The following is a 27,229-nucleotide window of genomic DNA, read 5'->3' on the forward strand; positions in this document are numbered from 1 at the left end:
GTGTTCAGTGTTATCACTGTTTCAGTAATAAGTACATTCTGGAATCTTAGAAATAATTTTAGTCACAGGAACGAAAAAATACTGCCTATTTTATAGTAATAATATTTAGGCTGGGCATGGTGGCTCACACCTGTAATCAAGCACTTTGAAGGCCAAGGTGGGTGGATCACCTGAGGTCGGGAGTTCAAGACCAGCCTGACCAACATGGTGAAACCCTATCTTAAAAAAAAATAATAATAATAACAATATTTAACAACCCAAATTAGTGAACCCATTTCATTTGGAAAACGTGTATTTTTGTGTTTCGACAGCAAAGGTAGAACAGTGTGCCAGAATCACCAAATGAAGAAAGACAGTGGATCAGCTTTTCTGCAAAAAATTTGGTAAGCCTCTTTTTTCTCCTTCAAAGTATATTACTGAGTGATGTCTTTTGTTTTGTTTTGTTTTCTTTATATGGAGTCTTGCTCTGTCACCCAGGCTGGAGTACAGTGGCTCTCTGCCACATCTGCCTCCCAGGTTCAAGTAATTCTCTTGCCTCACTCTCCCGAGTAGCTGAGATTACAGGCACACACCACCATGTATGGCTAATTTTTATATTTTTTTAGTAGAGATGGATTTCACCATGTTGGCCAGGCTTGTCTTGAACTCCTCATTCTGTGATTCCTACGTTTTGGCCTCCCAAAGTGCTGGCATTACAGATGTGAGCCACCACACCCGGTGGTAATGTTTTTCATGTTTTATCTTAGGAAAGTAAATACAATGAGTAGGACTCAGCTCAGGCTTTCGCTTACTGGTGTTTTTTTTTTTTTTGGTGATGGAGTTCCAGTGTTGTTGCTGAGGCTGGACTGCAGAGTGGCACTGTTTTGGCTCACTGCAACCTTCATCTCCTAGGTTCAAGCGTTTGTCTTGCCTGAGCTTTTCAAATAGCTGGGATTGTAGGCACCTGCCACCATGCCTGGCTAATATTTGTATTTTCAGTGGAGATGGGGTTTCATCATTCTGGCCCGGGTAGCCTGAAACTCCTGACCTGAGTTGATTCCCCCTCTTCTCAACATGCTGGGATTACAGGCATGAGCCACTACACGTGGACTCTCTTACTTTTCTTTTTTTTAAATTTAGATGGAGTCTCATTCTGTCACCCAGGCTGGAGGGCAATGGCGGGATCTCAGTTCACTGCAACCTCTGCCTCCCAGTTTGAAGTGATTCTCCTGCCTCAGCCTCCCGACTAGCTGGGATTATAGGCATGACCACCACACTTGGCTATTTTTATATTTTCAGTAGAGACAGGGCTTTGCCTTGTTGGTCAGGCTGGTCGCAAACTCCTGGCCTCAGGTGGTTCAGCTGCCTTAGCGTCCCAAATTGCTGGGATTACAGATGTGAGCCACCATGGCTGGCCATCCTACAGTTTTTAATATGCATGGATTATGGAAATTTTAATCCTATGTAAGAGGAGAGAGTCGGGTAATGGAAGCACATATGCTTCTTACTGAGTCAATGTTTCTGTAGAGTCAAAGGTTTTCTGCAGGAGGATTGACACCATTGGGAAGCCTCTTTTCTTTGGGCTTTGCCTGTGCCTGGGTGCCACTCTGTACTAACGGAGAGAGCTTTGGCAGTAGCCACCACTGGGCATTTGAAGGTACAACCTCAGCCAACCTGTCTTTTCTATCTTGTTCCTTAAATACTTCATCAACACTTCAAAATACTTAGTTTTAATTTTTCACTCAAGACCTTTTGCCACCCAGAGTTGCTCTTGGCCCCATTTTCATTCTGCTTCTCAACAGAATTCTAGCTTATTGTTCTCTGCCCCCCATTTTTTATGAAATGTTCTAATTATGTGGACTCTTCCTTGGCTCTCTCTGTCTCATTTTCAGTCTCTCAAGACCCCTGCCCTCATTCTCTCTAGACCAGAGAGTGCCAGCCAGCAGATTCATCCTGAGCTAGCTTGCTCTTTCTTTTCCTTTCTTTCTTTCTTTCTTTCTTTCTTTCTTTCTTTCTTTCTTTCTTTCTTTCTTTCTCTTTCTTTCTTTTTTTCTTTCTTTTTCTTTCTTTCTTTCTTTTTCTTTCTTTCCTTTTTTTCTTTTTTGCTTTCTTTCTCTTTCTTTCTTTTCTGATAGAATCTTTCTCTTGTCACCCAGGCTGGAGTGCAGTGGTGCAGTCTTGGCTCACTGCAACCTCTTCCTCCCTGGTTCAAGTGATTCTCCTGCCTCAGCCTCCTGAGTAGCTGGGATTACAGATGTCTGACACTATGCCTGGCTAATTTTTCTATGTTTTTAGTAGAGATGGGGTTTCACCATGTTGGCCAGGGTGTTCTCGAACTCCTGACCTCGTGATCTGCCTTCCTTGGCCTCCCCACGTGCTCACATTAGAGGCATGAGCCACTTTGCCCAGCCTCTTTCTCTCTTCTTACTGTGTCTTACTTACAGATAATCCCACGCTGCCCTCCTCTTAAAAATATTATATTGTGTGTGTCTTTGAGACTCTCATTCCTGGCCCTGAAGATGCTCCTCATACCAGACCTCTATATTGACCTATCTGCTTGACCCCTCCTCAGGCTTCGTGTGTCCCAGACCAAGTCCCCATTTCCCTCTCCATGAGCTCCTCTCGGTCTACCGGCTGCCCAAGCCAGATAGATGCCCAGGAGTTACTCTGAGGTATGATTGTCTCCCTTTCCGTATCCAGCCTAGCAAGGCCTGCTGACTCTAGCCGAACACAAAGCCCAGGTTCTATTCCATCCTCCTCCACTGCCCTCCAGTGCTGTTAGAGCCATGCCACAGAGCAGCCAGGTCAGGCTCATTGAAAGTAGGAGGTGGAGCCTGTCATTCTCTGGACTGTCATATGTAGTGCCTTCCACTGTACTTGGAGTAAACGTCACAGCCCCTGATTGGGTCTGCAGGGGCATGGGTGAGCTGCCCTCTGCCGTTCCTCTGCTTTTCCCACATGCGGTCTGTGGATTGCTTGCTCTGTTCCAGCCACTCTGGTCATTTGTGTGCTTTTCTTCTTCTCAGGTCACAGCCTCCTGGCACTGTTGTGCTGAGGGCTGATGTTTGTGGACTGCTGTTAGTTGAGGGCTTTCTGTGCGTCTCCTTTCTATTAGCATCACAGTTGAAACATCACCATGTTGGAGAGGTCTTCACTTAGCACTGTCTCACCTCAGCCTCGAGGCTCACTGGCTCATCCGCCTTTCATTTTCCACAGAGCGCTGTTGGCTGACTTTTTCCTCCTGCTTCAGCACAGTGGCTCTGACAGCCCAGATCATGCCTGCCTTGTTTACTTCTCAAGCAGGTTCTCAAGTGATTCTTCTGCCTCAGCCTCCCAAGTAGGTGGGATCACAGGTGTGCACCACCACACCCAGCTAATTTTATTTTCTATTTGCAGTAGCAATGGGGGTTCCACCATGTTGGTCAGGCTGCTGTGAAACTCCTGACCTAAGGTGAGCCATTCACCTTGACCTCCAAGAGTGCTGCGATTACAGGTGTCAGCCACCGTGCCCGGCCAGGAATGGATTATTTTTATGCTTCCTTTTTTGAGACGTTACCATGACATTTGTAAACTGTCATGGTGTTGGTGGGAGTGTAGTGGCAGTGAGGACGACCAGAGGCCACTCTCGTCCCCATCTAGGTTTTGGCTGGCCGCTTTACTGCAACCCATTTTATCAGCAAGGTCTTTATGAACTGTATCTTGTGCTGACTTCCTTCCTCAGCCTGTGACTCAGAATGCCTTAGCTATCTGAGAATGCAACTCAGTAGGTCTCAGCCTCATTGTACCCAGCTCCTATTGTAGATGGAGTTGCTCTGCTTCAAATGCCTCTGATAGTATTGCTGCTGTCTTTATGGTCCCCGAAAGGGGAAAGGAAATCTTAGGATTTTCATTGCTGTGAACCACTGCAAGTATTGAGGAAATAATCACTACTTCCAACCTCATAATCCTGAAGTGATTTGGTAGCTGTGAGTCAGGTGTTGGAAACTGGGCAGTGTGGAAGACAGTGCCCTGCCCCATGCATTCTGGAGCATTTAATCTGCTTGGGAAATATGTAGTAAGTAGGAGATATTTACTATGGAAGTATCTCCATAGTAAATATGGAGTTATGGTCCATATTTACTATGGAGAAGGGGTTATGGTCTGGGAAAGAATTAAGTGGAATAGGGGGCATAACGAGGCAGAGGGTGTGATTGGGACAGCCTTGGTGATGCGTGATGAGCACATTCTCCAGTTGGTCTGACCTCTTTCTAAAAGTTCCAGTTTTCACTTTCAACCCCAACAAATGGTTCTTTTTTATTTTATAGAAAGTTTGTCAGAATTAGGTTTATATATTTTCTTGTTGGATTAACAGAATAATTTGATTTAACATTACTCTCTAGTATGACGGAAAGCTTCTAACCTTTTACTGTTATTTATTTATGGGCGTATTTCTTGTTATAGCTATGATTATTTCACTTTGTGTGATTTCTCACAAACACGTGTTTCTTACGTCAGAGAGCTCCTACACTAGATCCCTTCAGATTTGATGCTAATAACATGAAGTAAGAATTTAAGACAACTCTTTAGATGTTAGAGGAAAGCCAGTCTAATAACACATAAATAAATAAATTAATCAATTTCAAGTTGACATTCAAGTTGAGTTGTGGAGCTGGAGGAGGCAGTTTGGTAAATGAGTGCAGAAGTAAGGAGAAAGGTCTGGCAATAGATATCATTTTGGAGTTTGTGGTAGTGTTGTGATAGCAGTTGTTGATCGCACCGAAGTAATTTATTAGTGAGCTCCCTGACTTTTCTTTTTAAAGAAACAGGGTCGTGTTATGTTTTCTGGGCTGGGCTAGAATTCCTGGGCTCAAGTTACCCTCCTTTCTCAGTCTCCCAAGTAGTATCTAGGGCTACGGCCATGCACCACCATGCACAGGTTTGAGCCACTCCCAGCCATCCTGTTGCAAAATATTTAAATGTTACATTCAGAGGTGCATGGGAGATCTGTATATAAATAGCACCATGTAAATTGCTTGAATGTATTTTTTTTAGAATTCTGTTTGGATGTGGCTTCAGAGCAGGGATTAGTAAATTCATTTTTACTTTTTTTATTAAAGCAGATTCTCACTCTGTTGTTCAGGTTGGAGCGCAGTGGCTCACTGCAGCCTCTGCCTCTCAGGTTCAACTGATTCTCTTGCCTCGCCTCCTGAGTAGCTGGGACTACAGATGTACACCACCACGCAAAGCTAATGTTTTTATTTTTTGTTGTAAAGATGGGATCATGCTGTGTCGCCCAGGATGGTCTTTAACTCCTGGCCTTAAGTGATCCTCCTGCCTCAGCTTCCCAAAGTTCTGGGATTATATGCAGGTACAAGCCACCTGTGCCCAGCCCCCTATTTATTTTAAATAACAGCTTTATTGAAATATAGTTAACATACCTTACAATTGATTCATCAAAGTATGCGGTTCAGTGGTCTTTAGAGTGTTCGTGGAGCTGTGCATCTGTCACCACAATCAATTTTAGAAGTTTTCATTACCCTATAGAGAAATCTACATTACTTTGCCATCAGTTCCTACTCCCCCTATACGCCTGTGCTCCCATAGGCAACAGCTAATCTGTTTTCTGTCACTATAGAGTTGCATAATCTGGACCTTTTATAGAAATAGGATTGTGCAGTACGTGGGGATCTTTGGTGGCTGGTTTTTTTTTTTTCCCGCCCCTAGCACATTGTTTACAGAGTTTCTTCATGTCATGGCATGTGTCAGTATTTCTTTCCTTCTTTGGCTGAACAATATACTCCATGGTAAAGTCACACCACATTGTATTTATCTGTTCATCAGTTGATGAACATTTGGGTTGTTTTCATGTATTGGCCATTACGAATAATACTGCTCTGAAGATTCATGTACAGGATTTTGTGTGGACATATATTTTTATTTCTCTGGGATAAATGCTTAGGAGAGAAATTGTTGCATTCTATGATAGTGTACATTCAGGCTTTTGAGAAACTGTTTTCCAAAGCTGTTCTACCAGTCAGGTGTGGTGACTCACATCTGTAATCCCAGCCACATGAGAGGCTGAGGTGTGAGGATCACATGAGCCTATGAGTTGAAAAAGACCAGTCTGGGCAAGATAGCAAGACCCTGTCTTTATTTAAAAAAATAAAATGAAAATGACAAGAAAAGAAACACCCAAACAAAGTGGTTCAACCATTTTATGTTCCCACCAGTAATGTATGTGGGTTCCAGTTTCTACATTTTCACCAGCATTTCTTCTTTTGAGGCAAGATCTCACCATGTCACCCTGGCAGGAATGCAGTGGTGTGATCATGGCTCACTGCAGCCTCGAACTCCCAGACGCTCATGATCTTTTTATGTCAGCCTCTTGTGAAGTTGGGACTACCTTGACGTGCCACCACACTCAGCTAATTTTTGTATTTTTAGTAGAGACAGTGTTTCACTATGTTGCCCAGTCTGGTTTCAAACTCCTGGATCCACGTGATCCACCTGCCTTGGCCTCCCAAACTGCTGGGATTACAGGTATGAACCACCATACCTGGTTATCTCTCTCTTTTGTCTCTTCCCTTCCTTCTTTGGTAGATGGAAGAAAATAGTATCCATGTCTTGTTTTTAGGCCTGAGACTTTTAAAGCTTATGAGGGAATATATGATTGTGTTTATAGATGTTGAGCGGGAGATAGCCTTGAATGCAATGTGGTATTAAAGAATCCAATTAAAGATATTTGGAGTATGCTTCAAAAGAGCTGTATGTTGCCAAGTTACCACTTTACTTGTGAGGACACATGCTCCATGAAGCACCTGATGAGACAATTTGCAATTGTTATTTTGTTTTGTTACTCTGTAGATTTAGTTGTGCTCAAGCATCAGATGACCTTTTCTTAATTTTGTTTTTCCTGAGACAGAGTCTTGCTGTGTCACCCCGGCTGGATTGCAGTGGTATGATCTTGGCTCACAGCAACCTCTGCTTCCTGGCTTCACGCAATTCTCCTGCCTCAGCCTCCTGGGTAGCTGCGATTACAGGCACCTGCCACCACTCCAGGCTAAATGTTGTGTTTTTAATAGAGACGGGGTTTCACCATGTTGGCCAGGCTGGTCTCAAACATTCAACCCGTGATCTGCCTGCCTCGGTCTTTCAAAGTGTTGGGATTACAGGTCTGAGCCATCGCCCCCAGCCTGTCTTTTCTTTTCAAAACCACCCTTGATGATTAAATGTTAAATATGTACTAGTGGATAATGCTTTGCTGAATATTGCATAGTGAATAGTAAATGTTTATTCTCACCTTTCAGACATGAACTTACTAATTCTACACGTGAAGATTTACAACTTGATAAACCAGCTTCAGGAGGTAGGTCTTCAGTATTAACTCAGATGAGAAGATCGTGTGCAATAATTATTTAATGCTTACCGTTGGTTTTATAATGGTACCTTTCACGTGAAATAAAATGCCTCTAACTACTGATTATGTGTCAGGACAGGAGAATTCACGTTGTCCAAATTCTATTACTCTCTAGAACAATTAACTCCGTTTGTTTGTATTAACCCATTATAAATATGTGTAAATATTGCATTTATGTGTAGACAGAACTAAAATAACAGTATTTGTTCTGCTTCTGAGATGCAATATTTATCTGGCATAGTGCATTGAACAGTTTATTATTGAAGTCTACAGCAGTCAAATGAACAAGCATTCATCAACTGTCTGTGATACCCAGGACATCAGGTTTCCTTTTAGAGTATGGAGCCATGCATATCATCTCTTAATTGTTAGATGTCTTTTGAAAGAAATGGAATGGATTCGGTTACTGGTTTTGTTTCTGAAGTGGAGAGGGACAAAACAGGATGGACTCACACTGTTTAGATTTCCTAAAATGGAAGGACTGCCAGCAGATCACATTTCTGGTCTCCCCATAGCAAATGTTTTCTTTCTTCTTCTTCTTATGTTTTGAGATGGAGTTTTGCTCTGTTGCCCATCCTGGAGTGCAGTGGTGTGATCTCAGCTCACTGCAACCTCCACCTCCTGGGTTTAAGCAGTTCTCCTGCCTCAGCCTCCCATGTAGCTGCGATTACAGGCACAAACAACCATGCCCATCTAATTTTTGTATGAGAGAGTTGGAGTTTCACCCTGTTGGCCAGGCTGGTCTTGAGCTCTTAACCTTAGGTGATCCGCCTGCCTCAGCCTCCCAAGAATCTGGGATTACAGACACCTGCCACGATGCCCAGTTAATTTCTGCATAGGTAGTAGAGATGACGTTTCACCACATTGGCCAGGCTGCTCTCAGACTCCTGTCCTGGAATGCTCCACCTGCCCTGGCCTCCCAAAATTCTGGGCTTACAGATATGAGCCACCCACTTTGGCCAGTGATTGACTTTCATTTTGTTTATTTATTTATTTATTCATACATACATACATACATACATTGAGATGAAGTTTCACTCTCGTTGCGCAGAATGGAGTGCAATGGTGTGATCTTGGCTCATGGCAATAATATGCAGCTGTTGTGACATTATAAAAATCTTTGCATTTTATAATTTTAAAGCAGCACTAGTGATAATTACCTTAGGGAAAGATCCTTTTGTTTTTATCTGTAAGTATGATATTCAAGTTTAGTGTACAGCAAAGGATATTAAACTTCACTCAGCACTAATGTGTTATATGGTGCACTTAAAACTTTAGTACAAATGTCAATGTTTAGCAAATAGACTTTAAGACATAATGATAACAAAAAAATGGAGCTATTCTGATGGGAGATGGTCGGTTATGTTTAATTTTACTACTTCCCATGCTCTTGACATTTTTTGTTTCTTTGAGAGAGTCTTGCTCTGTCACCCAGGGAGGAGGGCAGTGGCATGGTCTCAGCTCACTGCAATGTCCACCTCTGAGGTCCAAGCGATCCTCCTGCCTCAGTGTCTGTAGTAGTTGGGACTACAGGTACGTGCCACCATGCCGGGCTAATTTTTGTATTTTTAGTAGAGATGGCATTTCACCATGTTGGCCAGGCTGGTCTCGAACTCCTGACCTCAGGAGATCCACCCACCTAGGCCTTGCAAGATGCTGGGGTTATAGGTGTGAGCCTGTTTAATGACTAGCTCTTGAATTTCTTTTTTGTTTTTGAGACGTAGTTTAGGTTTTGTTGCCCAGGCTGGAGTGCAAATGGCTTGATCTCAGCTCACCACAACCTTTTCCTCCTCCTGGGTTCAAGCAATTCTCCTGCCTCAGTCTCCCAAGTAGCTGGGATTACAGGTGTACACCACCATGTCTAGCTAATTTTGTTTGTTTTTAAGTAAAGATGGGATTTTTCCATGTTGGTTCGGCTGGTCTCGAACTCCAGACCTCAGGTGATCTGACCACCTCGGCCTCCCAGAGTGCTGGGATTACAAGTATGAGCCACAGTGCCCATCCCAGTTCTTGACTTTTTATAAATGTTGTATTATTTCAATCTTGAGTAAATAAATGCTAGCTGAAATGTTGCAGTTCAGGAGAATCTTTGGTTTCTATTAGTCAAAAAAATTGTTTTTGTAAGTCCAATAAGGTTACACTAATGTTTAGGTTTTGAAAATATTACATTTTTCATTTAGAACTGTATATATTAAATGACATTAGCTGGTATGTTTTTCTGGCCTTATACTTTGGTTCAGACTGTTATAGAAAGTCTGGCTGTATGTACGTTGGCTTAAATAATGGGATTATATCATTCTTTTTCTTGCTCTATTTTATTTCATTGTTTTTGAGCTGGAGTTTCCCCCTTGTCCGTCATGCTGGAGTGCAATGGCATGATCTTGGCTCACTGCAACCTCTACCTCCTGGGTTCAAGTGATTCTCCTGCCTCAGCTTCCCGAGTAGCTGGGATTGCAGGCACCTGCCCCCACACATAGGTAGTGTTTGTATTTTTAGTAGAGATGGGTTTTCCCATGTTGGCAAGGATGGTCTCGAACTGCTGATCTCATATGATTCACTGACCTCAGCCTCCCAAAGTGCTGGATTACAGGTGTGAGTCACCGCACCCAGCTGTAATGGGATATTTTACTGTAGACTTTGATAATCAGAATGTTAGCATTTGGGGGTTTCTTTTTATTTTTTTAATACTATTTTTTGGACTCAGTTACAATAACAGAAGTAAAGAACAAATTATAAAAGTTAAAGAGCAATGCAGGACATGGTGGCTCATGCCTGTAATTCTAGCACTTTGGGAGGCCAAGGCGGGTGGATCATGAGGACAGGAGATCAAGATCATTTTAGCCAATATGGTGAAACCCCGTCTCTACTGAATGTACAAAAATTAGCTAGGCATGGTGGCAGGAACCTGTAGTCCCAAATACTCAGGAGGCTGAGGCAGGGGAATTGTTTGAACATGGGAGATGGAGGTTACAGTGAGCTGAGATTGTGCCATTGCACTCCCACCTGGCGACAGAGCAAGACTTCGTCAAAAAAAAAAAGAAATTAAAGAGCAATACAGATTGAATAATTATTCTTTTCTACAAACTGTATTTAAATGATATATATTTGTTTTCAGTTCCAGCTCAAGCTGTAACAGCCAAAGGTGCAGGATGATCTTGTACTTTTATTCCAGTCTCACGTTGAAGATCTTTCTGTAGAAGGACTTCCCAAAGGATTGTTTTTCTCTGAGACAAAGTTTTCACTCTTGTCACCCAGCGTGGAGTGCAGTGGCGTGATCTTGGCTGGCTGCAGTCTCTGCCTCCTGGGTTCAAGCAATTCTTTTTCCTCAGCCTCCTTATTGGCCAGGCTGGTCTCAAAATCCTGAGTTTGTGATTTACCTACCTTGGTCTCTGAAGGTGTTGGGATTACAGGTGTGAGCCATTGTACTCAGTGCGTATTTTACATATTTTTATCTTTCATTTTTCTGGGTCCAACACTAAATCATGCCAGTGTTAGCTTTTGAAACATGAGCACTGCCCACATCTGACTGGCATGCAACTGACATTTTGTTTTAGAGTTCTGATTGGGTCCATCTGAGGGGGGCTCTGTGATGTCACAAGGGTGGGTTTTCAGGGAAGTCACAGGGACAGTATGGGCCTGGAGCTGTGTTGCCTTCTCCTCAGAGTGAAGCCTGGTAACTGCAGTGTCTCAGCTAGGTCCTGTGTGTTGCTGGCTGGAAAAGGGCAGTTGACCAACTCTGATCCGGTACAGTGTTTATGTAGCTCAAAAATAGAAAGCTGTGTCCAGGTGTGGCTGAGGTAGGTGGATCCCTTCAGTCCAGGAGTTCAAGAGCAGTCTGGGCAACATGGTGTGACCCTGTATCTGTAGTTTTACCTCAGCCTCCCAACTACTTGAACTCCAGGGTTCAGGGCTGCAATGAGCTATGATTCCACCACAGAACTCCAACCCGTGAGACTGAGGAAACCCTGCCTTAAAGAACAAAAAGAAAACTATCGAGGTCTGCAAGAGTAGGAAACTTCTTAACGAAAACATGAGGCTTCCTGAGCCCTGTAATCCCAGCACTTTGAGGGCCGAGGTGGGAGGATGGCTTGGGCTTAGGAGTTTGAGACCAGCCTGGGCAACATGATGAAACCCTGTCTTTATAAAAGATAAAAAATTTAGCTAGATGTGGTCCACACCTGACCTAAATTTTGTAGAGATGAGAGGTGGTCGAGCAATGTTGCCCAGGCCAGTCTTGAACTCCTAGGTTGAAGCAATCTTCTTACCTTGTTCTTCAAAGTTGTTGGGATTACACACATGAGCCACTGCCCCTACCTGGGTTAGGCTATTTAATAACATAAGAAAGTGCTCAGGCAGCTCAGTGGCTCATCCCTCTAATCCCAGTACTTTGGAGGCTGAGATGAGCGGATCACCTGAGGTCAGGGGATCGAGACTAGCCTGGCCAAAATGGAGACTCTGTCTCTACACAAAATACAAAACTTAGCGGGGGGTGGTGGCAGGCTCGTGTATCCCAACTACTCAGCAGGCTGAGGCAGGAGAATCATTTGAACCTGAGAAATGGAGCCTGCAGTGAGCCGAGATCGTGCCACTGCACTCCAGCCTGGGCGACAAGAGTGAAACTCTGTTTCAAGCAAAGAAAGTTAAAGAGCAATACAGATTCAATAATGATTCTTTTCTGCAGATTGTGTTCAAATGATATCCCTTTTTCTTTTTGTTTTTATACCTCAAGCTGTAAAAGCCAAAGGTCCGGTGATGATTCCATACCCTTTTTTCCAGTCTCATGTTGAAGATCTCTATGAAGAAAGCCTTCCCAAAGGAATTTGTTGTTGTTCTTCTTGAGACAGTTTTCACTCTTGTCACCCAGGTTGGAGTGCTGTGGTGTGATTTTGTCTCACTGGCTCTTGGGTTCAGGCAGTTCTCCTACCTCACAGTCGCCCACCACCATACAAGACTAATTTTTGTGTTAGTAGAGAAGGGGTTTCTCTATGTTGGCCAGGCTGGTCTTGAACTCCTGACCTCAGGTGATACTAGGTGGAATAAGGGGGATGGGTGTGATTGGGGCAGGCTTTATGATAGGCGATGGGCACCTTCTGCAGTCGACTTCACCTCTTTCTGAAACTTCCACTTTTTACTCTCAGCTCTAACAATTGGTTCTTTTTTATTTTATAGAACGGTTGTTAGAATTAGGTTTATATAGTTTTTTGTTGAATCGACAGAATAATTTTATTTAACATCATTCTTTAGTGTGACTGAAAGCCTCTAATTTTTTACTGTTGTTTGTTTATGGGCATATTTCTTTTTCCAGATATGATAACTATTTCATTCTGTGTGTTTCTTATTTCACAGAGTTCCTATAGTAGATCCTCTCAGATTTGGTGCTAATGACATGAAGTAAGAATTTAATACAAATCTTAGATGTTAGAGGAAAGCCAATCTAAGATCAAAGAAATTAATCTCTTTCAAGTTGAGGTGTGGAGGTAGAGGAGGCAATTGGATAAATGAATCCAGAAGTAAGGAGAAAAATCTGGCAGTAGATGTAATTTTGGATTTTATAGTAGTGTTTTGGTAGCACTTGTTGATGTCACCAAAATAATTCATCGATGAGCTCCCTCAGAGCTCCCCATTTCTTTTTAAAGAAACCAGGTCTTGTTATGTTTGGCCGTGACTAGAACATTTGGGCTCATGTTATCCTCCAGCCTCAGTGTCCTAAGTGGCTGGGGGGGGCTACAGGCATGTGTTACCATGCCCAGCTTTGGACCACTCTGAGCCATCAGGTTGCAAAATATTTAAATTTACATACAAAGGTGCAAGGGAGATCTCTATATAAATAGCACCATGTGAATTGCTAGAATCTTTCTTTTTAGAATTCTGTTAGGATGTGGCTTCAGAGCAGGGAATAGTAAATTAATTTTTGCTTTATTTTTGTTTTTGTTTTTGAAGCAGATTCTCACTCTGTTGCCCAGGCTGGAGTCCAGCGGCATGATCTTGGTCACTGTAGCCTCTTTTTGCTGGGTGCAAGTGATTCTCTTGCCTCAGCCTCCCGAGTAGCTGGGATTACAGGTACCTGTCACCACATTTGTCTAATTTCTTGTGTGTGTATTTTTGGTAGAGACAGGGTTTCACCATGTTGGCCAGGTTGGTCTCTTAACTTCTGACCCAAGTGATCCACCTGCCTCGGCCTCCCAAAGTGCTGGAATTATAGGAGTGAGCCACTGCTCCCGACCATTTTTTTTTTTAAACATTTTTAAATTATAGCATTTATACCTATTCAAAAGTAGAGAAAATAGTACGATAAACACTAAAATACCCGTTTCTCAATTTCTGTGACCATTAAGATTGTCCACGTTTTGTTCTGCTATTCTTTTACCTCCCTTTGCAGGAATATTATAAAGCAAATCGCAGTCATCGCATCATTTTATCTGTTCAGTGTGCATCCCCGCACAGCCACTCCCTCATCGTATCTGACAAATTTAGCAGTGATTTTTTGGTGTCAGCTCATATGTAGCCCTTAGTCGAGTTTCCTTACTCTTATGTGAACAGTATCACATTTCCTCATTATCTGAAAACATGTTGTTTTAAATCTGGCTTTAAACAGTCTTCATGTGTTAACGTTGGTTGTTCTGCCTCTTTTAATTTCAATCAGCCTCTGCTTACTATTTTTCATTCCCGTTCCATGAATTCTTTGTGGAGAGTTAATTCTTATTGAATAGCATGCTCACGTGGTTGAAGGGGTAAAGAACATTGATCTCATGGCTGCAGTGCAGATGAAAGTGTAGCCTGAAATGCGCTACCGTAAGGCAGCCAATGGAGGAGGGTTATTGCAGTCACAAGCAGATAGTAGCGAAAAGCTGCTTCCAAATAGTGTTTATGGCTGGGCACGTTGGCTCATGCCTGTAATCCCAGCACTTTGGGAGGCCAAGGTGGGTGGATCAGCTGAAGTCAGGAGTTGGAGACCAGCCTGGCCAACATAGTTACGCCCTGTCTCTACTAAAAATGTACAAAAATTAGACAGGCATGCTGGAAGGCACCTGTAATCTCAGCTACTTGGGATACTGAGGCAGGAGAATTGCTTGAACCCGAGAGGCAGAGATTGCAAGGAATCGAGATCATGCCACTGCACACCAGCTTCAGTTCTGTTGTTTATTGTCTACAATGATTTTCTTTCTTTGTCTTCTGTTTAAGGATATTGAAAAACAAAGTTTAATCTTTGAAGATTGTTTTTAAGACCAAAAATTTGAAGGACATGCGAATGATCTGTGTGTGGAAGAAGTACTGGAAGACATTCCTTTCAGAAGTCCCTCATGATAGGGAATCCCAAGGCTGGAAAACATCATTCAAGTGGGCAATCAAATTAAATTTTTTATGAAAAGGTAAGATGATAACCTGCAGACACAGATTCGGTGTCTTCCCTAAGGAGACATTAATTTGATTAATCTGGGCCTTTTGTCTCCCTCTCGTGACTTCTTTGTACTTACAATTCTCGTTTAGTTTCACTAAGATTTAGTTCACTTAGTTTCACTTTGTACTTACAATTTCACGTTTAGTTTCACTAAGATTTATTTAGTGTAAGTATCAGATGAATAAAATATACCCTTCCATACAGAATACAGTGTAAGAGTTGGGCTAGGGTATCATCAGCTTTTAGAGAGTAATTGCAGCTAATTGACTCCTTGTTCATTCTTGCATTTATTCAGTATAGAAGCAGCAACAGAGGTTTTAAGTTAACATGCTTGTGGATAATTAACATGGTTAAAAGAGTGGTTTTAAGAATGATAAAAACTTTTGGTTCTGAGGTCCAGAATAAATACCATTAAAAAGTAATTCTTTTTCAACCTCCCCCTTAGAGGAGCAGCTAGCATGAAGTTTACATGAGTAAACGGAGTCGAGAAAAAGGAATGTGGGGTAAACAGACTTAACCAGGGAAGCTTTTATTATCTTAATCTTCACCTTATGACTTAAAGCTCGAATGTAAGAACTGGCTGTCTTCAGCCTGGCTCATTAAAACTTTTCAGCTTCCCAAAGGTTTGAGACTATGCTCTATACTTCCCTAATATTTCCCTTAATATTTTTCCAGCCACCCTGAGTGAATCCCAGCACTGCCCTACATAAAATATATCCTTCATTATATTTCCTATTTGATGTCTGACTCCCCCTCCTCCTACGCTAAAAGGTAATTTGACTCCCCCTCCTCCTTCACTAACATGTAAGTAAGGGATGGGATTTCGTCTGTTTTGTTCTGTTGTAACCCTAAATACCTAGAAGGTGCTCAGTAAATATTTGTTGTTTGAATGAATAAATCAGCCTATTGTTGAATCAGTCAGTCCTGTGTGGAAGGGACTTCTCATGCCAGTGGTGCATATCTGTATGATAGCTGGCATAGGGAGGGATGTGGTCAGAATGGCTGTGTCCATGTGGACTAGTTTTGCTTATCATAATCCCAGCAGGCTCCTATCGGGGTTAAGCCACAGTTTCAACCTTATTAATTAGTATCATTCTTTAATCATAAAGCCAGAGGATGTTAAGATTGGAATTGATCTGGGAGACTATTCAGTCTGTTTTTCTGTTGATTGATGTGAGAATAACAGAGCCTAGCGAAAGTAAGCTGATTACTCACAATCGTAAAGCTTTAGAGGTCAACCTGAAATTGGGCTTCTGATGTGAGATTCTGTAGTGTCTCCTTCATGTGTTCCCCCTGGCTGAGACAGTTCATGGGCTTTCAGGTTTGACATTTTTCTCTGCAGTCTCTAAGCAGAAGCTTTTATGTGGACATTCTAGGTTAGCACAGATGGGCAATGACCCTGCAATGTGTGCATAATCCCAAAGGCCAACCACTGTGGATGGGAACTATCCCAGATGTGTCAGGAGTACCACAGGCGTGCTCACTTCTCTATTCATTGGAGCTGTATACAGTGGAAAGGAAACCCAAACCAAGACACTTTGCTGCTTCAGTTCTTTTATTACATGTCACAGTCCAGTATGTCTCCATTTAAATTCAGACTTTTTGATGAATCATCAGACCAGCTGCAGGCCCTTTGGGTCAGAAGTCTTGATCTCACTAACTGTTCATTTTCTTAATGGACTTCCTTACTTCAGGCATTTGTTTGTAGCTGGTCTATTGTGGAGTTGTCAGAGAAGTGTGGAGCCCTCTCTTTTTGGGACAGTCGGTTCTTTCAGTGTAGCATGTCCTGAAGCGGGGCTGTCTCCATTCTCTTTGTGTGTGAAGTCTTGTGTTAAGCAGGGCGAAGGGAGAGAGGAATCCTAAAGAGAAAACCTCCTTTAGCATTGGCTGAAACATGTTTGTGAACTGACCAAGATGTAATTGGATGGCATGAAAAAGGCTACAGTTTATTTAATTATCTTGCTATCTGGTTTGTGGTACATGGTGCCTTAAATTGAGTTTAGAAGAAACTTGGCAGATGGAATTTTGTCCTGTTGCCCAGGCTGGAGTGTAGTGGTGTGATCTCATCTCACTGCAACCTTTGCCTCCTGGATTCAAGTGATTCTCCTGCCTCAGCCTCTTAAGTAGCTGGGATCACAGGCACCTGCCACCATGCCTGGCTAATTTTTATATTTTTAGTAGAGACGAGGTTTTACCATATTGGCCAGGCTGCTCTCAAACTCCTGACCTCAAACGATCTGCCCACCTCGGCCTCACAAATCGTTGGGATGACAGATGTGAGCCACTGCGCCCGGCCGAGGGTGTCATGTTTAATTCTACTCCCTGTGGCCTCTTCTATAATACCAATCATGCATGGAGCCCATGGTTTTGCTGCACCTAGTCTTACTCAAACAAAGGCTCTGGACTTTCATAGTTTACACTGACATATTCTAGTTTTCCCCTGAAATGTACTCTGAGGATGCTGATTTCCAGATAGCCATTCTTGGCTTCCAGATAGTTATTTTTGGGTGAAGGGAATTTCAAGTATTTTGAGTATAGTAGCCACACCACTTAGCTTCATTTAGGTTTGGTTACAAAATATATTTTAGCTTAGTTTTCTTAGATTACGTGGGCAAAGACAGGGCGGAAGCTTTTGGGAGGCTGAGGTGGGTAGATCACGAGGTCAGGAGTTTGAGACTGATGTGGCCAACATGGTGAAATCCTGTCTTTACTAAAAATACAAAAGTTAGCTGAGCATGGTGGTGCGTACTTATAATCCCCACCACTTGGGAGGCTAAGGCAGGTGAATTGCTTGAACCCAGGAGTCTCTTGAGAAGTTGGGACTATAGCACATGCCACCATATTCAGCTAATTTTTAAAAATTTTTAGTGGAGACAAGGTTTCTCTATGTCACCCAGGCTGGTTTCAAACTCCTGGACCTAAGTGATCCACCTGCCTTGGCCTTTCCAACTGCTGTAATTACAGGTGAGAACCACCATGCCTGTTTTTTATCTCATTTTTCTCTCTTCCTTTTGTTCTTTGGTAGATGGAAATGTGTCAGGTACCAGCTATTCGTCCAATGACTGCTCCTGAGTTCCAAATTCACCCTTCACTGCCTGCTCTGCAAACATAGAGGTGGGTTCCCTAAATGCTTCCTCTGTCAACTGGTGCATTATTAAATGTTGTCAGTACATGGTGCTGTTGTAAAGGGCGTTCTAAGAGGCTTTTGTTTCTAGTCGTGTGCACATCTTCACAGGTGCTGAGCTTTTGCTGCACCAGGCTGCTGCCCTGCATGGTGCTTAGCAGCAGGCAGTGACCAGCAGTTTCTCTGCATTTGCCTGGGTGGTTTTGTGGTGAGACAACTGTTTACTAATAGGTAAAGCTAGCACCCTAGAAGGTGGATTTTCAGCAAATTGCAGAGGGCATATTGCTAGCATGTTCCACCATGTGGTAATGCAGCACTTCTGCCATTGAATTACCCACGACTGTGCCCTCTCCAAGGGGGCCTGGATCTCAGCCTGAGTGGGGAATCCCTTCCTTGGTCACTCGATCTCAGTGTAGGGACAGTAGGAAGTTACTGCTCATTGTAACAGCTGGTCCTATACTTTGTTTTTTTGAGGCAGGGTCTCTCTAGCCCAGTCTAAAGTGCAGTGGTGAAATCATGGCTCACCGCAGCCTTAACCTCCTGGGCTGAAGCAATTTTTTCACCTCAGCCTCCCAAGTAACCAGGACTACAAGTGTGTGCCACCACACCTGGCCTTTGTTTTCTTTTTCTGGTAGAGCCAGGGTCTCACTGTGTTTCCAAGGTGGTCTCAAACTGCTGGCCTCAAGAAGTCCTCCTGCCTTGGCTTCCCAAATTGCTGCAATTGTAAGCATGAGCCACCATGTCTGGCCTCTGCTAGCCCTATGTTCTCTAGAGTTCTCTTTACTTTTGTAGCCAATCTCTCATATGGTGTTTTCTGGTTACATAGTTGCTTTTTTTATTTAAAATTTTTCCACTTTAAACTTTGGGTGATTTATGCCTTTTGATTGGACTCTGACATATACAGAACTGATTCTAGGAAGGGTTCTGGGAGAAAGACCCACAAAAAATGGGATTTGGGCATAGGTTTGGTTATCCAAGGGGCAGCGTTGAACTTCTTGTCAATGGGAAATGGGATGCTGGTGATTTTCAGGAAGTGACCTCATAATGTTTCAAGGTGCCACTTACTGTTGATTGTGATGAAATGCCAGCTGAGACACATGCCTTAGGAGCTAAGTGGCTTCTGTACTTGACCACGATGAAGACTGGTGTGGGGAGGGTCCTTTTGGATGCAGTGGAGCAGGGGCACCTAATCCCTGAATCACAGGCCTGTACTTGGCCACACAGCAGGAGGTGAGCAGCAGGTGGGCGAGCAAAGCTTCATCTGTATTTACGGCCACTCCCCTCTTTGCCGCCTGATCTCCACCTCCTGTCAGGTCAGTGGCAGCATTAGATTCTCATAGGAGCAGGAACCCTATTGTGTAACTGTGCATGCAAGGGTTCTACCTTGCTCTGTCTTTATGAGAATCTAATGCCTGATAACCTGTCACTATTTTTCATCACCCCCAGATGGGACCATCTAGTTTCAGGAAAACAGACAAGCTCAGGACTCCCACTGATTGTACATGATGGCGAGGTATATGATTATTATATACTACAGTGTAATAATTACAAAGTGCACAATACATGTGATGTGCTTGAAGTATTCCAAAACGGACCCCCTGCCCCCAGTCTGTGGAAAAACTGTCTTCCATGATATTGGTTTCTGGTGCCATAAAACCTGGGGACTGCTGCGCTTGAGCACTCACAGAGAGAAGAACGCAAAGCTCACGTCTTAGCATAAGTCACGGTCTAAGATCCAGAGAGCTTCCATGATAGCCCAAACACAATTCCATATTTCTTGTTTCCACAGGGTTGGTATTATGAAAAATCAAACACAAACTTAAATGTGTGAATTGCGGAATTACAATGACAGTTGAATTCACTGCATCAGCAAGGTTCTCATGAGAACATTGGGGCACTAATAGGTGAAGAATGGTATTCTTTTTCTCTTTGAGACAGTCTCCCTCTGTTTCCCAGTCTGGAGCACGGCGGTGTGATCTCGGCTCACTGCAGTCTCAACCTCCCGGGCTTAAGCTGTCCTCCTGCCTCAGCCTCTGGGGTAGCTGAGGTATGACCACAGGTATGAGCCACCACACCCAACTAATATTTTGTTTTTGTAGAGATGTGGTTTCACCACATTGCTCAAGCTGGTCTTAAACTCCTGGGCTCAAGACATCCACCCACCTTAGACTTCTAAAGTTTTGAGATTATAGGCAGCAGCCGCCATGCCTGGCCCGGTTTTCTTCGGTACTGGTTTATCGGGAAGGCCTCCAATTGTCTTCCTGACTTCCAGGCTTGCTCACTTCAGCCTGTTCACTGAAGCCAGAGGAATTTTTCTAAAAGGCAAATTTGGGTCAAAATGGTACTTGATTAAAACCTGCTGGTGACTGCCCATTGCCTTTAAGATAAAATCCAAACTAATTCGGCCACAGGGCCTGGTAAGAGCTGGCCTCGGCTTACCTTTCCAGTTTTATCCTGCACCACCCTCCCCATATCCCTCCCTTCCAGCCACGTGGAATGTCAGTTTCCTTGGAGGACTTTACTGGTGTCCTTCTTCAGGAAACCTTCCCCTACCCTCATCATCACTCTTTGACTCTCATCTTCGCTCATCTTTAGCCTCAGCCAAGATGTCTCACCCCATTCTCTATGATGTGACAAGAAGCCCCTTGGGAGCATTTCAGTCCCACTCTGTACTTCTGTCATTGTGCCCCTCACAGTCTGGTAAGTGTTGGCATACGATTGCTATATTAGTCTGTTTTGCATTGTTATAAGCATACATGTGAGGCTCAGTTGTTTATAAATAAAAACGGTTGGCCAGGCACAGCAGCTCATGCCTTTAACCCCAGCACTTTGGGAAGCCGAGGCAGGCGGATCACAAGGTCAAGGGATTGGGATTATCCTGGCCAACATGGTGAAACCCCATTTCTACTAAAACACAAAAATTAGCTGGGCTTGCTGGTGCATGACTCTAATCCCAGCTACTCAGGAGGCTGAGGCAGGAGAATTACTTGAACCCAGGAGGCGGAGGTTGCCGTAAGCCTACATCGTGCCACTGCACTCCAGCCTGGATGATAGAGTGAAACTCCATCTCAAAATCATCATCATCATCATAACAAACTTAGCTACGTATGGTGGTACATGCTTGTAATCCCAACTACTTGGGAGGCAAGATCACTTGAGCCCGGGAGGTGGAATCTGCAGTGAGTCATAATCACCTCACTTTCCTTCAAGCCTGTGTGACAGAGGTGAACTCTGTATCCAAAAAAGAAAATAGTTATTGGGGAAAAAAGAGTAAACACGCAAAGGGATCAGGAGAGTCCTGTGAATGTGGGTCATGTCAGCAGAGTGTAGGGACTACTGGGCAGGAGGGACTTGAAGAACGGGGTGGTGGAGACAAGGTCATTCATCCTAAACAGTTTGTTCTGTAGCATGTAGATCAAATATCTCATGTTGGCTGCTGGTGACTGAACTGGGCTTCCTGTTTCTGTGTTTGGTTTGACCATCACAATGTTGAAAAACCTTTGAAGTGAATACCTTGCCATTTGCTACAGTTCCTCCTGGTCTCTGGCATTACTCCAGCCTCCTTTCTTCATGTAGGTTGCCTGATCTGCTGAGACCTGTGTTTGCTCTCCCTGCAGACGGGTGGGTTGGAGGCGATTTAAGGAGCAACATTTAGTATATGAGATTTTATTTATGTATATATTTGTGTGTGTGTGTGTGTGTGTGTGTGTGAGCACGTGTGCGCACGTATGCGTGTGTATATATATACACAACGATAAATAGGTTGGGTGGGGTGGCTAAAGCCTATAATTCCAGCACTTTGGGGGGCCAAGGCAGGAGGATTAGTTTGACCTAGGAGTTCAAGACCAGCCTAGGCCACGTAGCGGCCTTCTCTACAAAAAAATTTAAAAAATTAAGCACGGTGGCGTGCACCTGTAATCCCAGCTACTTTGGAGGCTGACGTGGGAGGATCACTTGAGCCCAGGAGTTGAAAGCTGCAGTGAGCTGTGATCTCACCACTGTGCTCCAGTCTTGGTAACAGAGTGAGACCCTGTCTCAGAAAACAAAAGAGAGAGAGAGAGAGAGAGAGAGAGAGAGAGAGAGAGAGAGAGAGAGAAATAGATCCAGCACTGGTGGGATTATACTTTTGAGTGCTCTTTAGGAGAAAACTATATTTTAATATTTCATTCTTCCTTAAATTTTTTTATAGTCTAGCAAACAATTTCTTCAACAAGGAGAAATAAATCTCATCCAAAGAGCCCTAGGAGGAAGGTCAGACTAAGAAAGTCAGAAGCACTGTAGTCTTTTTGAGCAGCTTCTATCTTCGGACTGCTAAGCTGGCCAGTGCCAGGCTGGGTCCATTTTTTCTCCTCTTTAATTCCTCAAACTGAAAGAGTCCTGCTAGAATCTGAAGTCAGATCTGTAGATCAGCATGGACTCAGCAGTCTGCTATGTTGTGAGGTCTTACCCCAGGAACTACAGAATACAAAATGCAAGAGGAAGCTGGAATAGAGCATCTCCCGGTGAAATGAGAGCCAGAGATACGGCGGCAGTGCCCCAATGGAGGCAGCCAGCTGTTATTTGGCAGTGCCTTGTGGAAAGGCTGTACTTTGGTTAGATCTCCACAATCTGGAATGTGACCTTCAATATTATTGGTCCACAAACTCCAGTTTCTCATGTTTCCTGCATAGGTCAGTGTCGTAGGGAGTGGTTCATCTTAGCAGAACTTCCTGGTTTTCATGGCAGGTGTTCCGTTTATCAATTGACATAGGAGGCATATTTCTCCTCTGGCAACCAGAAGATTTGTCCTTTCCCTCGGGACTCCCTTGAAGGTTCTTGGAAAACTAAGCAGAGGATGAGGAAAGGCTGTGAACACGCCTGCTGGTCCCTTCGTGTCCTACAAAAGAGCACACCTGTTCTGTAACCGGAAGACCCTTTTTATTAGTCAAGGCTGGACAGACTGAGGGGTGTGTGTGTGTAGACATGGTCTCACCCTGTCACCCAGGCTGGAGTGTAGTGGTGAGATCATTGCTCACAGCAGCTTCCACTTCCTGGGTTCAACTATCCTCCCACTTAAGCCTCCTAGGGTAGCTAGGACTATAGGAATGTGCTGCCATACCCAGCTCATTTTCTAACTTTTTTTGTAGAGATGAGGTTTCACTGTGTCACCAAGGCTGGTCTTAAACTCTTGGCCTCACGGGATCCTCCTGTCTTAGTCTCCCAGTGGGCAGGGATTATGGATATGAGGCACCTCACTTGACCTGTGATGAGTTTTCGACAATGTCATTCCTTTTGTACAGAAGCACCTAAGCTGAAGAGTCCCTTGAGAACAAGTACCATCCTGTGGTTTCATAACCTTTCTTCCATTTGTGTTTCTTGCCAAGTTAAATTTAAATTACATCTTATCAAGATGGATAAACCCAAGTTTTCCAGAGCTGGAATATAGAAAATGGATTGACCTATAAGTCCTACTCACCCATAGCCAAGGCATGGAGACCTCAACACACCTGGGCCCTAGACATCACCTTTCATTGTGAGTAGCTCTGAGATAACACTTCTGGTTGGTAAGTGCCCACTGGCCATAGTTTATGTAACAGCAAGTGAAGGAATAAAGAGTCAACAAAACATTTTCTGTTCCCAATTCTAGCATGAATTTGATTAGATAATTATTCTATGAAGAATTTTCATATGCCACAGTTCTGACCAAATTCTCAAGTGAACCGAAAAATTATATTTAAAAGTCAACCTTGTTTCTCACTCTGTTGCCCAGACTGGAGTGCAGTGGTGCAAAATTATGGCTCAGGGCAGCCTCAACCTCCTGGGCTAAAGCAGTCCTTCCTCAGCCTCACAAGTAGCTGGGACTACAGATGCTTGCATGGATTTTGGTATTCACAGATATTGGGGATATGGAACCAATACCCCCATATACCAAGGGACAAATGGTATGTTTAGTTTTGTTTTGTTTTGTTTGTTTTTGAGATAGTCTTGCTCTGTTGCCTAGGCTGGAGTGCAATGGCACAATCTCAGCTCACTGCAACCTCCGCCTCCCAGGGTTAAGAGTGGGCTAAGATTACAGGTACCTGTCATCATGCCCAGCTAATTTTTGTATTTTCATAGAGATAGGGTTTCACCATGTTGGCCAGACTGGTCTTGAACTCCTGACTGCAGGTGATCTGCCTGGCCTCAACCTCCCAAAGTGCTGGGATTACGGCTGTGAGTCTCTGTGCTGGGACATTTTTTTTTTTTTTTCCGAGACGGAGTTTTGCTCTTTTGCTCCCAGGCTGGAGAGCAATGGTGCACTCTCAGCTCACCACAACCTCCACCTCCCAGGTTCAAGTGATTCACCTGCCTCTGCTTCCTGAGTAGGTAGGATTACAGGCACCACCGCACCTGACTAATTTTGTATTTTTTAGTAGAGATGGGGTTTCTCGATGTTGGTCAGGCTAGTCTTGAACCCCTGACCTCAGGTGATCCACCTGCCTTGGCCTCCCAAACTGCTGGGATTGTAAGTGTGAGCCACCACACCCAGCCTCTATCTGTTTTTACAATTACACTGTTAAATACATGATGTCCCATGACAGTGGTAAATTTTAAATGACAAATTTTAATTGAGTGGAATTACCATAAAGATAATAAAAGTAGCAGCTAATATTTACTGAGCTGTTACTAGGTGCCTATAAATACCATAGATTTCTAAGTTCCCCATAACTCTTCCTTATTTTGCTTAACCGCTCTATCTTAAATTGCTCATGCTTGCTCCAGTAGTACATATACTAAAGTTGGAACAATAGAGAGATTGGCATGGCCTCTGTGCAAGAATGATGTGCAAATTTGTGAAGTGTTCCGTATGTTTCTAAAACAGAAAAATATTACTCCTAGATTTTCACCGTGTTTGTGCATATGACCTTCTGTTTAGGTTGAATTGTATCCGAAGATGATATTTCCAGAAAGGAGATTACTGTGAGTCACAGGACATTGGCATTCTTGTTACACTTGATGTAAACTGCCGAGCTTTCAGGCATGGTGGCTGTCGGCCTATAATTCCAACACTTTGGGAGGCTGAGGTGGGAGGATTGCTTGAGGCCAGGAGTTGGAGGAGGCAGTAGAGTGAGTCACTATATTCTTTTTTAAAAATTTCCAAGCTTTACCCTGGTGGAAGGCTTGTATACAATTTAACATCACTAATAGTAAGAGAAAATGCCCATTTCACTGCACCTTTGCTGGCACAGGGTACAATCACAAGTTATTTTTTGTTTGATTATTTTTAATAAATGAAAGACCTTATAAATTTTGTTACATTTTAATGTATATTTTCTTATCTTAGTTTATTAGCTTTCTGTTTGTCGCTTTCTTTCTTTCTTTTTCAGATGAAGTTTCACTCGTTTCCTAGGCTGGAGTGCAACGGCACAATCTCTGCTGACTGCAACCTCCTTCTCTTGGATTCAAGCCATCCTCTTGCCTCAGTCTGCAGAATAGCTGGAATTACAGGCATGTGCCACCATACCTGGCTAAGTATTTTCAATAGAGACAGGGTTTCTCCATGTTTGTCAGGCTGGTCTCGAACTCCGTATTTCAAGTGATCCAACTGACTCAGCCTCCCAAAATGCTGGGATTACAGGTGTGAGCTACCGTGCCCAGCTAGCTTTCTTTTTTGCTCCTTCTTTTTTTGGGGGGAGACCAAGTCTCACTCTGTAGCCCAGGCTTGAGTATGGTGGTACAGTCTCGACTCACTGCAGCCTTGACCTCCTGGGCTCAGGTGATCCTTCCACCTCAGTAACTGGGACTATAGGCATATGCGACCTTGTCTGGCTAATTATTTTTGATTTTTAATAGAGACGAGGTCTTGCCATGTTTCCCAGTCTGGTCTGGAATTCCTGGCCTCAAGCAATTCTCCCACTGCCCCCTCCCAAAGTTAAAGATAGCATGAGCTGGACATTGCGGTCCACACCTGTAGTCCCAGCTACTGAGAGTGGAGGATCACTTGAGCCTAGGAGGTCGAGGCTGCTATTATAAGCGTCAGCCACCAAGGCTGGGCTGTCCATGTCTTTTCTGTTTATTTATAGAGTTACCATATCTTTTACTAATTAATGATCTATATATTTAATCTTTTATTAAATTATAAAAATAGTAAAAACTTTTAAATGAAGAAGTGAAAAATTTCCTTTACGCATTAGACCCATAATCTTATCTCAGGAAATAATTGGCCATATTCTTCAAATACATATGGGCTAATTGAATATCACTTCTCATTTTCATATTTCGTGGACTTCTTTGTCAATTTCTATCGATCTATCTGAATCCTTTTCATGGTTGCCTAATGTTTTATTATATGGATATATCACAATTGACCAGTCAGCCTCTATAGCCATTTAGGCTCCTTCTAATATTTGCTTTGAGCTCTTTATATCATTAAAAATTAAGGTCCTCAGCAGGTTGCGGCGGGTGTGGCAGCTCACACCTGTAATCCCAGCACTTTGGAAGGCTGAGGTGGGAGAACTGCTTGAGGGAAAAGGATCACCACCAGCCTCGTGGACATAGCAGCACATTGTCTCTAAAAGAAAATTAAAGATAGCATGAGCTGGACATTGCGGTCCACACCTGTAGTCCCAGCTACTGAGAGTGGAGGATCACTTGAGCCTAGGAGGTCGAGGCTGCAGTAAGCTGTGATCACACCACTGCACTCCAGCTTTGGTAACAGTAAGAATGCATTTCTTAAATAAAATAAAAATTAGGTTGGAATATTGCTGAAGTCGTGTAGGTTGAGTCTGCAATGAGCTGTGATTGTACCACTGCGGTCCAGCCTAGGGGATAGAGCAAGATTCTTTCTCAAAAAAGTAAAATACAATAAAAATTAACCGTTTAGCATGTCTCCCAGTAACACCTTCCCTCTAATGTTTTTCCTAGAAGCTCTTGGATTTTGTTTGCTTTTCATGTATCTTATAAAATTTTTATGGGATTGGATGGATGTCCGCCTCATTCCTTCTTTTATTTTTAAAGAATGTCTTTTTGTCACTTCCAGCTGGATCTACCATGGAAGACATCAGAGTTCAGGAGGAGACTGGGCATCATGTTACTCAGGTACAAAAAGACTTGGACAATAACTCAAAAATGATCAAATAATAGTGCATGCATCACGGGCAATGGGAAGCTCTTCTGGAGAGTGTGAGAAGCTTCCAGATAAGGTGACAGTGAAACTGGCCTTTGAAAGATGAGGAAGAGTTGTGTGAGAGTAGGGAGCGAAGGGGGATGTAAAGGGATGGGGAATGGGCAGGGAAACCAGCACTGTAAAGACCTGGACAATTAAGATGGCACATTCGGTTCAGGGAGTGGGGAATTGGGTGTGGCAGGAAGG

General features: G+C 43.4%; 1 long non-coding RNA gene and 1 pseudogene across 7 annotated transcripts; both read left to right on the plus strand.

The window, feature by feature from the left end:
- The first annotated feature begins 318 nt into the window (after nucleotides 1-318).
- On the plus strand, nucleotides 319-25,662 carry LOC144580571 (uncharacterized). Of its 7 annotated transcripts, none has more exons than XR_013530418.1 (9): nucleotides 323-383; nucleotides 2,552-2,651; nucleotides 7,266-7,324; nucleotides 14,558-17,888; nucleotides 19,345-19,411; nucleotides 19,855-19,957; nucleotides 20,494-20,598; nucleotides 23,262-23,410; nucleotides 25,268-25,662. It is a non-coding gene; the product is annotated as an uncharacterized LOC144580571 (long non-coding RNA). The 7 variants fall into 7 exon arrangements; XR_013530419.1 differs by lacking the exons at nucleotides 323-383; nucleotides 2,552-2,651 and adding exons at nucleotides 5,232-5,326; nucleotides 6,881-7,130; XR_013530420.1 differs by lacking the exon at nucleotides 2,552-2,651 and having other exon boundaries at nucleotides 319-383.
- Nucleotides 24,631-24,730, plus strand: LOC144580616 (U6 spliceosomal RNA; annotated as a pseudogene).
- Nucleotides 25,663-27,229: the final 1,567 nt, after the last annotated feature.

Source organism: Callithrix jacchus, chromosome 20 (assembly GCF_049354715.1).
Source record: "Callithrix jacchus isolate 240 chromosome 20, calJac240_pri, whole genome shotgun sequence".
Taxonomy (NCBI): Eukaryota; Metazoa; Chordata; class Mammalia; order Primates; family Cebidae; genus Callithrix; species Callithrix jacchus.